Source organism: Stigmatopora nigra, chromosome 17 (genome assembly GCF_051989575.1).
Source record: "Stigmatopora nigra isolate UIUO_SnigA chromosome 17, RoL_Snig_1.1, whole genome shotgun sequence".
Classification (NCBI taxonomy): domain Eukaryota; kingdom Metazoa; phylum Chordata; class Actinopteri; order Syngnathiformes; family Syngnathidae; genus Stigmatopora; species Stigmatopora nigra.
This window is the reverse complement of record NC_135524.1, coordinates 7,600,001-7,612,521: the sequence shown is the minus strand read 5'-3', so window position 1 is coordinate 7,612,521 and position 12,521 is coordinate 7,600,001. Positions and strand designations below refer to the sequence as shown.

Genomic DNA, 12,521 nt, shown 5'->3' with positions numbered 1-12,521 from the left:
GCGAATAACAACATTGAAACATGAGCATTTACATTCATTTTTCCAGATTAAATGACTTGGATGTCTATTGTTGTCAGCATCAATCAGTTAAATACATGGGAATTAAAAATAAACCAGATTTTTGTGGTTATTGGAGGCCATCACTGGATGTTATTTCAATTTTTATTCATTTAAATTCTATGATTTTTATATATATCCATATATATTCATATGTATTGTGTGTATGTAGAATGTAGATATACAAACAAATGTGTATATATGTATTTGTATGTATATACGTTTCGATATATGTGATATTTGAAATGATGCAAAAAGTCAGTTGCCGTATAAAGGGCCAATGATATCAAATAACTAAACATCTATTAATATTACGAGCATTGCTTGTTAATAATTACCTAAAATAGCCATTGAATATGTAGGGAAAAAGGTTGTGGGAGGAGAGAGGGTGGGCATAAGCAGAACAAAAAAGCCCACAAAAGGCAAAAAAAAGTGTTGTGACTTGCCGGGACAGGTGGCAGCGATGGGTGAAAGGTCACCCCAACATTTCTCAATACCCAATCTGTTTCATAAACGCGGTTCTATGCTGACCAATAAGTTTCTTTCTTGGTTCCTTAAAAACAAAAACGGAGAAACTTCTTGATAATAATTGACAAAAAGCGAGCGAGCCAAAAGCAAATCAAGTCCTGCAATGAAGCCATTTCTGCTGGGTTGCGCGCTAGTGTTTCTTGCACACCCCCCACCCTCCACCCCACCTTAAGATAAATGCTTCTAGGGGGGAAAAAAAACACTTAATGACAATTTTATAAGTGGGCGCATGTGTGTTTGTGGTCAGTGAGTCGAGATGAGGCAGATAATGAGGTCATAATAGCCTCGCTATTGATGAGCTCATTAGATCCCCCTGCACTCAATGCTGAAAAAAAACACATTTTACATCGGACTGAAACTCTATATATCACGTTTTCCTATCCAAAAACCAAAAAAACTAAAAATGAATACACATTGGGCGTGTCATTTTCATTCAATAAACGCACCAAAAAGTAACAGTGTACATTATAACTATGACAAACATTTTCTTTGTCATGAGGACATTTTAAGTCAACCCCAATTTAAAAGTGTGTCTACAGTGCATGTAGTTACAAACGCACTGTATGATAAATATTTAGAAAGTCAACTTTTATACATGCTCAATGAACTTCGAATACTGTGTTAGTGGATGGTCCTTTTTTTCCTCTCTTTTTTTTGTCCAATCAAATCCACGAAACATTTTCACAAATGGTCAAATTCGACACAGTGTATTTCAATTTTGTCATTGGGAGGACGAATCTGTCCCCATCGAAGCAGATTATAGACTAACCCATTTATTGCAAAGCGGAAAAATGATTTTGCATACACAGGCTTTGAGTTACAAGACAATTAAGTTTGTATCTCGAGGCACCCCTGCTCTTTTACCCACCTCATCCCGTTACCATAGAGATCACACGGGACAGCCAGGCATCCGGACGAGCTCGGCCGGTCGCTCTGATGTCACAATTACCCGAGTGTGTCCGTGAGCCGCATGCGGTGCATTTGTCTCCCACCCTCTGATGTCCCCCCCCCCCCCCCCCCCCCAGTCAGCTGACAGACACTTATTTCCTCCTCCAGCCAAAAGTGAGGAGAAAGAGCAAAAGTCAAATAAAGCCAACTGATTCAATTGTTTGGTTTAAGATGGAACTTACCCCAGCCAATCTAGCCAATCGGAGGGCACAAATAGATGGACGACCATTGACGCTCACACTCATACCGAGGGGCAATTTAGAGTGTTTAATCAGCGTAGCATGCATTTTTTTTGGGAGGAATTTGGAGTACTTGGAAAAATCCCACTCAAGCAACAACAACACTGGCTGCAGCCGCGTTGTTTTGTTTCCAATGTCATTGTTAACTATGGCAGTTAGCCCGCACGCCAACGATCTAACAATGGTATAGATTACTGCAGTTTGACCTCACTTTAGCATCACACAGGGAAAATTTAGAGAACATGTGGCAAAGTGGCGACCCGGGGGACAAATCTAGCCCGCCGCGTCATTTTGTTTGGCCCGGGAAAGTAAATGATGAGTGGCGACTTTCTGTTTTAGGATCAAATTAAAATGAAGAGTATACATGTATATTAAATGTCCTGATTTACCCCCTTTTAAATCAATAATTGTAATTTTTTAATTCATTTTTTCCGTGTTTTTAGTTAAAAAATAATTTTGTAATATCGTGTATGTTTTTGGGGGTGGGGAAAGAAATCACAGTACCTGGAGAAAACCCACGCAAGCATAGGGAGAACATGCAAACTCCACAGGGTGAGGACCGACCTGGGATTGAACCCTCGTCCCCAGAAGTGTGAGACTGACGCTTTAAACCAGGCACCGTTGACAGAAACAGTTAACAGAAAAAGAAACACTCAAGTAAAGTTATGATAAATAAAGAACAAAAATAGCACAAGTACATGCAAATAATTCCCAGAATTGAGGAGGATGCAATGCTTTTTCTTGGACGCGTGCGACCTGAACATCAGTCGAGGGCCGAGCCCCCCCCCCCCATCTCGAACCACCTTGCACAAAAGTCAGTGTGCTGGGATTTTGTGCAGCCCCCCAAAAAGACTCCAGACGAACAGGGAGGGGTGACGGAGAGAAGAACAAGAAGATTTGGGGTGCTGATGGGAGTAGAAAGGGAGGGGACGGGGGGTTCAGTTGGGTAGCGGAGGAAGGGCGACGGGGTTAGAGGGCGACACCAAAGCGGAAATAGAGGAACAATGGCGGCAGACAAAGGTGGACGGCCGAGAAGTGTAGAAAGAGATGAGGGAGCAAAGCAGATGGCGCGGGGATGGCGGTGGGAGTGAGGGGGGTGTCGGGACATGACAATGTAGAGGACGGGCTTCAACAAGCCCGAACGTGGCCATCGTCCATATGGCGACATGCTGTCATTACAATCTCGTCTGCAGGAGTCACCGAAGGGGGGCGGGCTACTAAACACTAGATTGGCCCCCCATGAACTATATTGCCAATAGACATGCTAGTACTCTGACTTGTGATTTTCAGAAGCCACCAGTCTACAAAATTTGGATAAATATGTCCTTTCTAGTTAAAAAATCAAGAAATAGTACGTGCTGTGGTGACATGGATTGGAAAATGGAAGATTTTATTTTTGGTTTGCTAAAGTATTCAAAGTACTTCATGTTAAAGTTTGATTATACACAAAAAACTGCAATTGCAATGCCTTTATATGCATCTATATGCTCTTTTATGATATTGTAAAGCAGTTCAGAAAACGAATGAGTAAATTAGGGACCAACAGGCAATAATAGACAATTACATTTTTGTTTTTATGATAAAGAAAGCCTAAAAACACAACATAACAAGCTGTTGGCGGTCAAAGTGAAAACAGATAAAGACAAAGTACATAACAAACCCTTCACTAAAAGTACAAAAATACATTACTTTCAAACCCAAGAGCAGAAACACCCAATCGGACATATTTACTTTTCCCAATGACTGAATAAAGCCGTATTAAACTTCAACTTGGGCGATAATACATGCTGCATAGTTTGCTGTTTTAAACACTTTAGGCCATTCCGACAAATAGGAGCCCATTTTTCCTCGAATCTGTCCTCGTGGCTTTTGCACAATGAAGCTGAAACCCACTAATTGTCTCCTAAATATATTCAAAACAATCAGACTTTTTCCTCCTTAAATGAAGTCTTTTTTTAACACCCCAAATCGACTACTTATTACATTCATTACACCGACGAGCTGGCCTGCGTTCAGCTGATGTCAGCGGACAATAAAGTGGAGAAAAATGTTAACGCACTAACGCTAACGGGCATGGGGGGGCTGCGGCGAGGGCCTGATTTATTTCGAGGGTCCCGTCCCACCGCCACGCTGGCATTGGGGACGATTACGGACAGCCACCTGTAACAGCCGACTAATTAGGCCTTTACTGTCTTGTAATTCTCAGTCGAGCACATTGTCAATATCCCGCTCGATGGGCTCGAAAGGGAGAACCGTGTCGGGTCAGCTCTGGTCAGCCGGCGCCGTGATGGCGCGTGGACGACCCCCCCCATCCCCCAGCCCCTCCACGCGCACCCTTGTAATGCAGTGTTGATGTTGTGATATTTGCTTTTGTGCCAGTGTTGATCTAAGACGACATTATGCTCTGATGGCTGTATGGCCCACTGTTACATTTGTCATCTTGCAGGAGGGCAAACGGGGGCTGGCGGGGATGACGAAGGAGGGGGCCGAGGCAGGTGTGTGTGTGTGTGTGTGTGTTTGTGTGGTGTGCATCACTAGCAGATCTGCTGGTGCGGAAGCGGATCTTTTCCCTCAGTGACTCTATTAATTTACCTCATTTATCTTCGAGCACCTCCCCTCCTTCTTCTTCTTCTCCCCCCAATAAATACTGGAGACCTCAAGTCCCCATGAGTGTGCGCGCACAAACATTCATCTCCATGCGACGGAATAAAACGCACACACACGCACGCACACGCGGCAGCTCGCTTTTTTTCTATTCCCAGAGGACAAATCCGTAGCGGAAAAACTCATTTTCCTGCAAATAGTTTGTCAGCCGAGCTAGGAGGAGAGATAAATGATCATAGATGTCAGGTGAGGAAAGGACGCGCAGACACGCGCGGGCAAATGTTCACCTTTAACTCAATGGCTGCCATTGGCGGGGATGGACGTCCAAATTGTTTTGACTGGGAGGGTTGGAATGGAATATACTGTGAAGAATTGTGCATTAATGAAAAAATGTTCTGCTTTGCGTTGTTTTTTATGCAGAGGATAAAGAATATGTTCCTGTTGTCATGGTGACATTATCGGTCTAGAAATGTAGTTCCACTTTACGGGTATGCTATCTGGTACCCCAATTATAGGATTTTTAATTATTTATTTTTGTGATTATAAGGCTAAGCAATGCCGATTAACATATTAATGCTATAGTGAAATATTGTCTTTTTCCTGCAATCTTATTAAAACTGTATGTCTCCTAAAATGTAACTTTTATAAGATCAAAGCAGTTATTGACAATCTTGCAAATCAATCGAACAGTAAAACAAATTAAAATGGTTTCTTAATGTATTGGCTGACATTGACAGTGATTTTATATCTTATCCTGCAGGTCAATTTCAACTGGACAAGCCAAATTGAATTGGACGTCCATCACCGTCAGTGAAACATGATCACTCAATGACAGCCTTTACAATTAAAACGGTTTCATATTTATAACTAAAAGAGTTCAATTCTCCTAAATTCTCCCAAATTCCCCCAGATCTCTTACGCACGCACGACAAACTCACAAATCCACTTGTGTGTGTGTGAAAACACAGGCGCGTGTCCGTCGCCCCTTACAACTCAACTGTGACTCCGCCATTCCAAATGATAAATTGATGGCCGGAGAAATGGATTTGTTTTCGAGCACTCGCCCGTCAGAGAAATAATAATTCGGTCCGTGCGCGTGTTTGGGTGTGCGCGCCGTGGCGATGATGAATGGGGCCGGACAGAACGCATCATAGGTGCACCGACCGAGTGACTGAGTGAAAGTAAAAGAGAGAGAGAGAGAAAAATTCAACACACACACACGTTAAAAACCTCAAATAATGTTCAACAACAAGTTGATGTTTGTATTACAAGTCTAAACGAAACTCCTACTTGGCAAATGTGACAGATTTCATATTGGACTGAAAATGGACAATTATTCATAATTGCCGTTTTAATGGCTTGATTACGTGTCATTTCATGTAAATGAGCGGTTATGTGATCGTTTCATTTGGGAGGAACCTTTCAGTTCGGTCTGGGTACTTGTGCAATTACATGATTTTAGATGTTTGTATTCATTTCCACTCCTGATTAGATGAGAAGTACAGGTCATGCTCACTTAATAGTGGGAAAAGTTTGGAACAAATATTATTACCATACCTTTTATATCACAAAAATCTGGCATTTGCACATGGGGTGTGTAAGCCAACTGGATAATAGTTTTGACATTTTTAACTCAGTCGTGCAAAGTTTATGAGCAATCATGTAGTTGTGTTCTCATCCAAGGATGTTGGATTGGATTGGATAACTTTATTCATCCCGTATTCAGGAAATTTCATTGTCACAGTAGCAAGAGAGGCAGATGCAGGAAAGGCATAGTTACACAAAGTTACAAGTTAGACAATACAGTTGCAAAGACTCCAGAACAAAAAAGCAAAAAAAGTACAAACCAAAGCAGATTATATGGGATCATTAAGATTCATTAAATCAATTCATTAAGACAGAAAAGCAGCAAAAACACAAAACGCTTTTAATTGATTCTTCCTTCTGCTTTTCTATGGTAGCGATGGTAGGTGGTTACGGACGTATTTCTTAGCAATATCAATCATGGATGGATAATGGGGCCCAGTTTCTTCATTTCATTCACACCACTCATTTTAAATAAAGAACAAAGTTGCTTAAACAATGTTCGAAATTCATGGAGAGTTATTGTTGGTAGACAGCCAAAGGGAAGCCAGTGTAGTACATGGAGATTGTCAAGCAGGACGCAACACTACTGCAACCATTTCAAAATAAAATAATGGATTCAGGAAATGTATTCACGTTTTGGGGCATTTCATAACTTGGATTTTCTGCTAGGGTATTGGAACAGTGATTTGCAAATCAAAGAGTTTCGTAACCTAAAGATTTTGTAAGCAGGAGTACAACTGCATTATTATATTTTTCTCTATTTTTTTCTGTGCATTTACTCCATAAGAGTAAATAAAGAATTTTTCTGTTCTATTCATTCATTTACAACACCACTTATCCTCATTAGGGTTGCAGGGAGCTGGAAACTATCCCAGATGACTTCAGGTGAAAGGTGGACTACACCCTAGATTGGTCGCCACACAGTTATATGCATAGGAGACAGACAACCATTTCCAGTCCCAGTGGGAATCGATCCCAAGCTGCCTTTCAGGTGAAGGAACCACTGTGTCATCCGGTGGCTTTACTCTGTTCTGTTCTATATTGTATATTCTGTTCAAAAAGCCTATTTCTTTATTTTTCATTGCGCCTTACTACCAAATACTTTGCCTTTTCATAAATACTATAACATGATGCTCTATTTACATCATTACACTCATCTTACTTTTCCAGATAGCTTGATTTCCAGAAGCCAAAAAGCACCACGGCACTGTAAACGGATTCCAATCCTCATTTGGATCCCATCTCGAGATCAAATCCGATCCCCCAAAAATACCCGTATTCTCGTTGATTGATACTAAGCATCATATCGGGATATGACTTATATTCATCCTGCTTATTGTTCTTGGGTCATGTGCTATTTTGACTCCTCCTCTTGCTATGTCCCCCTTCAAACTAAAGTGCCGGGTACCCACCCGCCTTCCCCCCATGGAGCCACCACGGGCACACCCCCTCGCGGTGATGGATGGAGTAAGGCAACGGAGCACAGAGCAACGTGTGGCCAACAGTCCACGACAGGAGAGGAAAGAAGAGAAAGGTAAGGAGGGTGTGGATTAAAGGAGGTAAAACGGGAGGAAGCGGGAAGGGAGTGAGTGTGAGTGCGCGAGGGTGTGTAGGGGGGAGTATGGGAGCTCAGCTGAAAGCCACAGACTTAATTCTATGCATCATTAAGCAGTCTCACTCAATGCAACATCCCCTATACATCATCCACGCTCAGTAAACACAACGATGACATTACATTAGCAACTGCAAATGAATTTTCTTTTTAGAAGGAAATTGAGAACCTCTTTTCTATTCCCTCTTTTTGCCGCCTTGCACGCACGCACATATGCACGCACGCGCAAACCGGCGATAAAAGGCTGCAGCAATGTACAAACAAAATAAAATCCCCAGGAAAAATATTTGGCCCTTTCTCATGTCGGTGTATTTGCTACCAGTGCAATGCAAGAGTCATATCATAAATAGTGGTTACATAGCAAGACAATGTTTATTTTTACATGCATTTTTGTAAATCGATGTTATTTTCTGACTATCATTTTTTATTTTAATATATTTTTGCATTGATTGCAAAAGTTATTTTTTGTCTTTTCATAATTTTCCATTCATTGCAATGTTTTTTAGTCTTTTTCATTATTTTCCATTCATTGCAATGTTTATTTTTTGTCTTTTTTATTATTTTACATTACTTTCCATTCTTTGCAATGTTTATTTTTTGTCTTTTTCATTATTTTACATTATTATCCATTCTTGGTCCTCACTGTGTGGAGTTTGCAAGGCATGGGCTTTTGCCCACATCCCAAAAACTTGCAGAGTAGGCTGGTTGAACACTAAATGTGTAAAAGTGGCGGCCCGGGAGCCAAATCTAGCCCGCCGCATCATTTTGTGTGGCCCAGGAAAGTAAATCATGAGTGCCGACTTTCTGTTTTAGGGTCAAATTAAAATGATATATATATAGATATATTAAATTTACTGATTTTCCCCCTTTTTAAATCAATAATTGTAAATTTTTAATACTTTTTTCTGTGTTTTTAGTTCAAAAATCATTGCGTAAAATCTAAAAATATATTAAAAAAGCTAAAATAAACATTGTTTCAGATCTATAAAAAACCTGAATATTCTGGGCTTTTAATCCAGTTCTTTTAATCCATTTATTTAAAAAAATCTAAATATTATATCTAAAATTGTCTGGCCATATGGTGAAATCAGGTGGACGTTAAAGCGGCCTGGTGCCCATAGATGGCTGAGATGATTTGATCATTATGTTTGACCTTAAAATGACCTTTTAGTGACATTCCGAATGAGCTTTCCCAGCAGTGACCAATCGGTCAGGACTGCTTGCGATTTCATCCAATGTCTCAATAGGAGCCTTGCTTCAAACTTTATATCGCGTCTTCGAACACGCAACTCGCAAAAAAGTCAAATGATTAATTGTATTTTTTGTTCTCTCTGGCCGTATCGACGGAGAATTTTTCGAAAGAACTCGCTCGGCTCATTTACGGAATATTGAATCGGTTACAGTGAAGTAATTCCACCAATCGAGTCGAATGTAAAAATCCATGCACATGCGAGCGGCTGTCAGCGTACGACCGCGGTGACGGATGGCGCCGCGTCCCTCTCGCGCCGTGAGGTGATAAAAAGTCAAATTATGAGCGTGGGGTAGGCACAAGAGTGGTGGGACAAGGGGGGGATGAGGAGGGGTACACGGACAGGGAAAGAGAAGCGGAGCGAATCCGTCAAATGATAAGGGCAATCAGTCAACCCGGGAAACGTTTTGGACGACGGAAAGTGTTATTTCCTGCCGGTACGCTTGAGAGTCAAAGGTCAGAGAGGGGTCAAGAGCGGGAACTCTGACCTTTTACGCGAGCGATGAGTTGAGAGAGAGCATACCTGTCAACTGGTACGTTCTCGCCGTAATTGGTACAACTGAAAGCCCATTTTTATATTGGTACGCTGTACACATGAAAATGGTACGCTAAACGGTGATTTTGAGAAAAAAAAATAAATTAAGGCACTTTCTAGCCATTTTTCACCATCCGCCATTGTTTCTTCCCGGAAACGCATGTCTGCCAAGTGATATATGTACCGGCGCCTCTGATTGGCTAAAAAAAAAAGATCATGATAAACATTTCGTTTTGTAACACTTTCACCATGTGATTTCCGTTTCCTGTTCCCTTGTTTATGTTTACTTTCATTTGATCAGCTGTTTCTGGTCTGTTTACAAGTCAAGAATACACTCTTACACACTCTGATTTTTTACAAAAAAGTAAAGTGGTAAGATTTTCCATGTATTTATACATATATGTAAGGGCGAAAACAAAATTTGGTAAGATCACAAATGGTTCGAGGTTGACAGGTATGAGAGAGCGGTCGCTCTGCCGTTGATTTATTCGCCAACGCGTGCTTTACGCGCATTATCGTCTGGCGGACGTGATTTTCCCGCTGGCGGCAATGTGAGCAGCTAAGTGCGTGTAACAGGATGGACGTGGTCTATAAATCTGTTCACGACGTCAATCCGCATCAGGTTGTCCGGTCAAACACAGAGGATGGATTAGAATTAGTATGGTTCTGTGACACTTTCATTAACTCCAAGCGGTTTTTCACATGTAATTGCGCTTTCAATGTTGTGCTGATAAGACACCAAAACGGATGGCATTTGTGTTGTATGGATCACAGGCTATGTTTGACAACAGAATTGATTTTTAAAATGTAATTCTCTGTTCTTTTTCTCCTGGTGCGTTGATATTTCCCACGTGTCGCCGTTTTAATTTTCGCGCCGCAGAGGATATCGTCGAGTTGATGTTTTTGGGATAGATTTCGGCGACGACAAGGATGTTTTCACATTTAAGTGACTTTAGTTGCCAGGTTTTTCCTCAACATCCAGTCAATAAAAGTCCTAACAATGGAATTTTTTTTTTTATTTGTAAACAACGCAAAACAATAGGAAATTAAAGTTGCAATATTATGAGAGAAACGTCATACATTGTATTATCAGAGAAAAGTCGTAATGTTGCCAGTTTAATCTTGTACTATTATGAGAATTAAGTCAGAAATTATAGTATTACATGATTGTTGCTTGTTTTTTTGCATTCTCTGAACTGGAAGTTTCTTTGGGGCTTAGACAAAACTACTTTTGATGTAATATTATGAGAACTAAAGTCTATTTTAAAATTATTTTTAATTATTATTTTAAATTCTTTTTTATGTTATGTCAACTGGAAGTTGTTGTTTTGTGTAAAGTAGTTATTTTGTGTTGAATTGTTTCGATATAATTTGTTCTACAACAAAACAAAGCTTGAAAATCTAAGTTACAGAAATTCCCTCATATATTTACACTTTGGTATTCTGCTTTGTACAGAAGCAAAATTATGAATACTATTTGCATTTGTGTTGCAAGTTTTTACATTTGTGCATTTGTGCATTTGTGCTTTATTTCTTTTTGCACCTTAACTGACACTTTTTGGCCGAAGTAGGATTTCCATGCTTTTTTAGAACTTTGTCCTAACAGTCAAAATACTTCCCCTACCCCCTTCAAAATCTCATTTTAATTTCATTTCAACAGTTTTATTTCAGATTCAATTACATCATCAGATGTGGGACAAAAGTAAATATTATTTTAGGTACTTAGGACTTATTTGTTCTACAAAATCACATTTTATCTGCCTTTTTAAAATTTGCACTGAAACGTCACATTTAGACATTTTACATGAAGATTCTTCAAAATATAAAAAGTGAGTCGACATGTTTTCCTCATATATTAATAAATTTAACTATTCACTGTCAGTACAGGTTACTTCTAAGCAAATTGTAAACATATATGTACCAACATCCATATCAACCTTTGTGGTGATTTGGATAGGACAACTTTGATGCTTTCCGTCTAAGAGGGACATCAAACAGAGCCTCGGACCCCCAACCAGGACCACCCCCTGTGCTGACCCCCACTTTTCCCCTATCCGCACCCCTGGTGCCCACTACTGTCCCCACGCTGATAGCACACCCCGATCATTTTTATAGTCCCCTCACTATTTGTGAGCGACTGCGGTTTTATGAGAACACACGCCATCACATCAAAGGTGTGACGGGAGGAATGTGGACATTTGCTATTAGTTTTATCATCCGCTGGCAGCCCTTATCTGCTCCATCATAAAGGAGTGTCCCAGGAACGAGCCAGGAGGGACTCCGCAGGCCAAACAAACAGTCCCCGAGCATGTAATTGCTGTTCAGGCCAATTTCCTTTTAGTGACTGTCGCCCACCAACTTTTAATCAAAGACGACACAGAGGAACATTTACTTTTTTTTTCTTTCTTCCTAACCCTACCTATTGACGTGAATTACAGTGTAAGAGCTCCACAAGCTCCGAGCGGAAAATCTTGTCCATTTGTAATTAAACAAATCATCCGAGTTTTATCCTCATTTGTTGAGGTTCAACTTGCTTGAAAGTAGTGGCAAGATATCGGCTATCCAAATATGAGGTTTTAGTAGTGCTAATATGGGGTTGTCCAAACTATGGCCTGCGGGCCAGGTCCGATCCGTCACCTCATTTAGTGTGGGCCACTAAAGTAAATGATCTGTCTTGATTTGAGGTTTTATGATAGAAATCAAATGAGGAGAATATATAATATAGAGAATATATAGATAACACTTACTAGTTTCCCCTTAAAAAAACTTTTTTTTAATTAAAAATGGTAATATTTAGTTTAAAAAGAAATATATATAACTGATTATTTCCTATTTTCCACTTTTATTTTTTAACCTAAATACAAAAAAATATTAAAATATGCTACTTCCTGTAGTTTCTTGAATGACAAAACAAATGATTGAAAGATGAAAATAGAAATATTTAAAATGCAGAAAACAAATATATAAAATATTTACTGTTACTCCTTTTTAATTAAAAACAACATAAGAGTAAAAGGTCCTTTCAGTCATTTTCTCAACCTCTTTATGTATACACATATATACATGCACCTCTATATATGTGTCTGTGTGTGTATATATAATGTGTGTATGTATGTTTGTATAAATATATATATATATATATATATATATATATATATATAT

The 12,521-nt window shown here is 39.8% G+C and overlaps 1 long non-coding RNA gene across 1 annotated transcript in view; it reads left to right on the top strand.

The window, feature by feature from the left end:
• LOC144210944 (uncharacterized) overlaps positions 1 to 8,549 on the top strand; it is a 31,235-nt gene extending 22,686 nt beyond the window's left edge. The window contains exons 4-5 of the long non-coding RNA XR_013329490.1: positions 6,811 to 6,954; positions 7,362 to 8,549. This is a non-coding gene — a long non-coding RNA (uncharacterized LOC144210944). The remainder of the gene's footprint in view (positions 1 to 6,810; positions 6,955 to 7,361) is intronic.
• Positions 8,550 to 12,521: the final 3,972 nt, after the last annotated feature.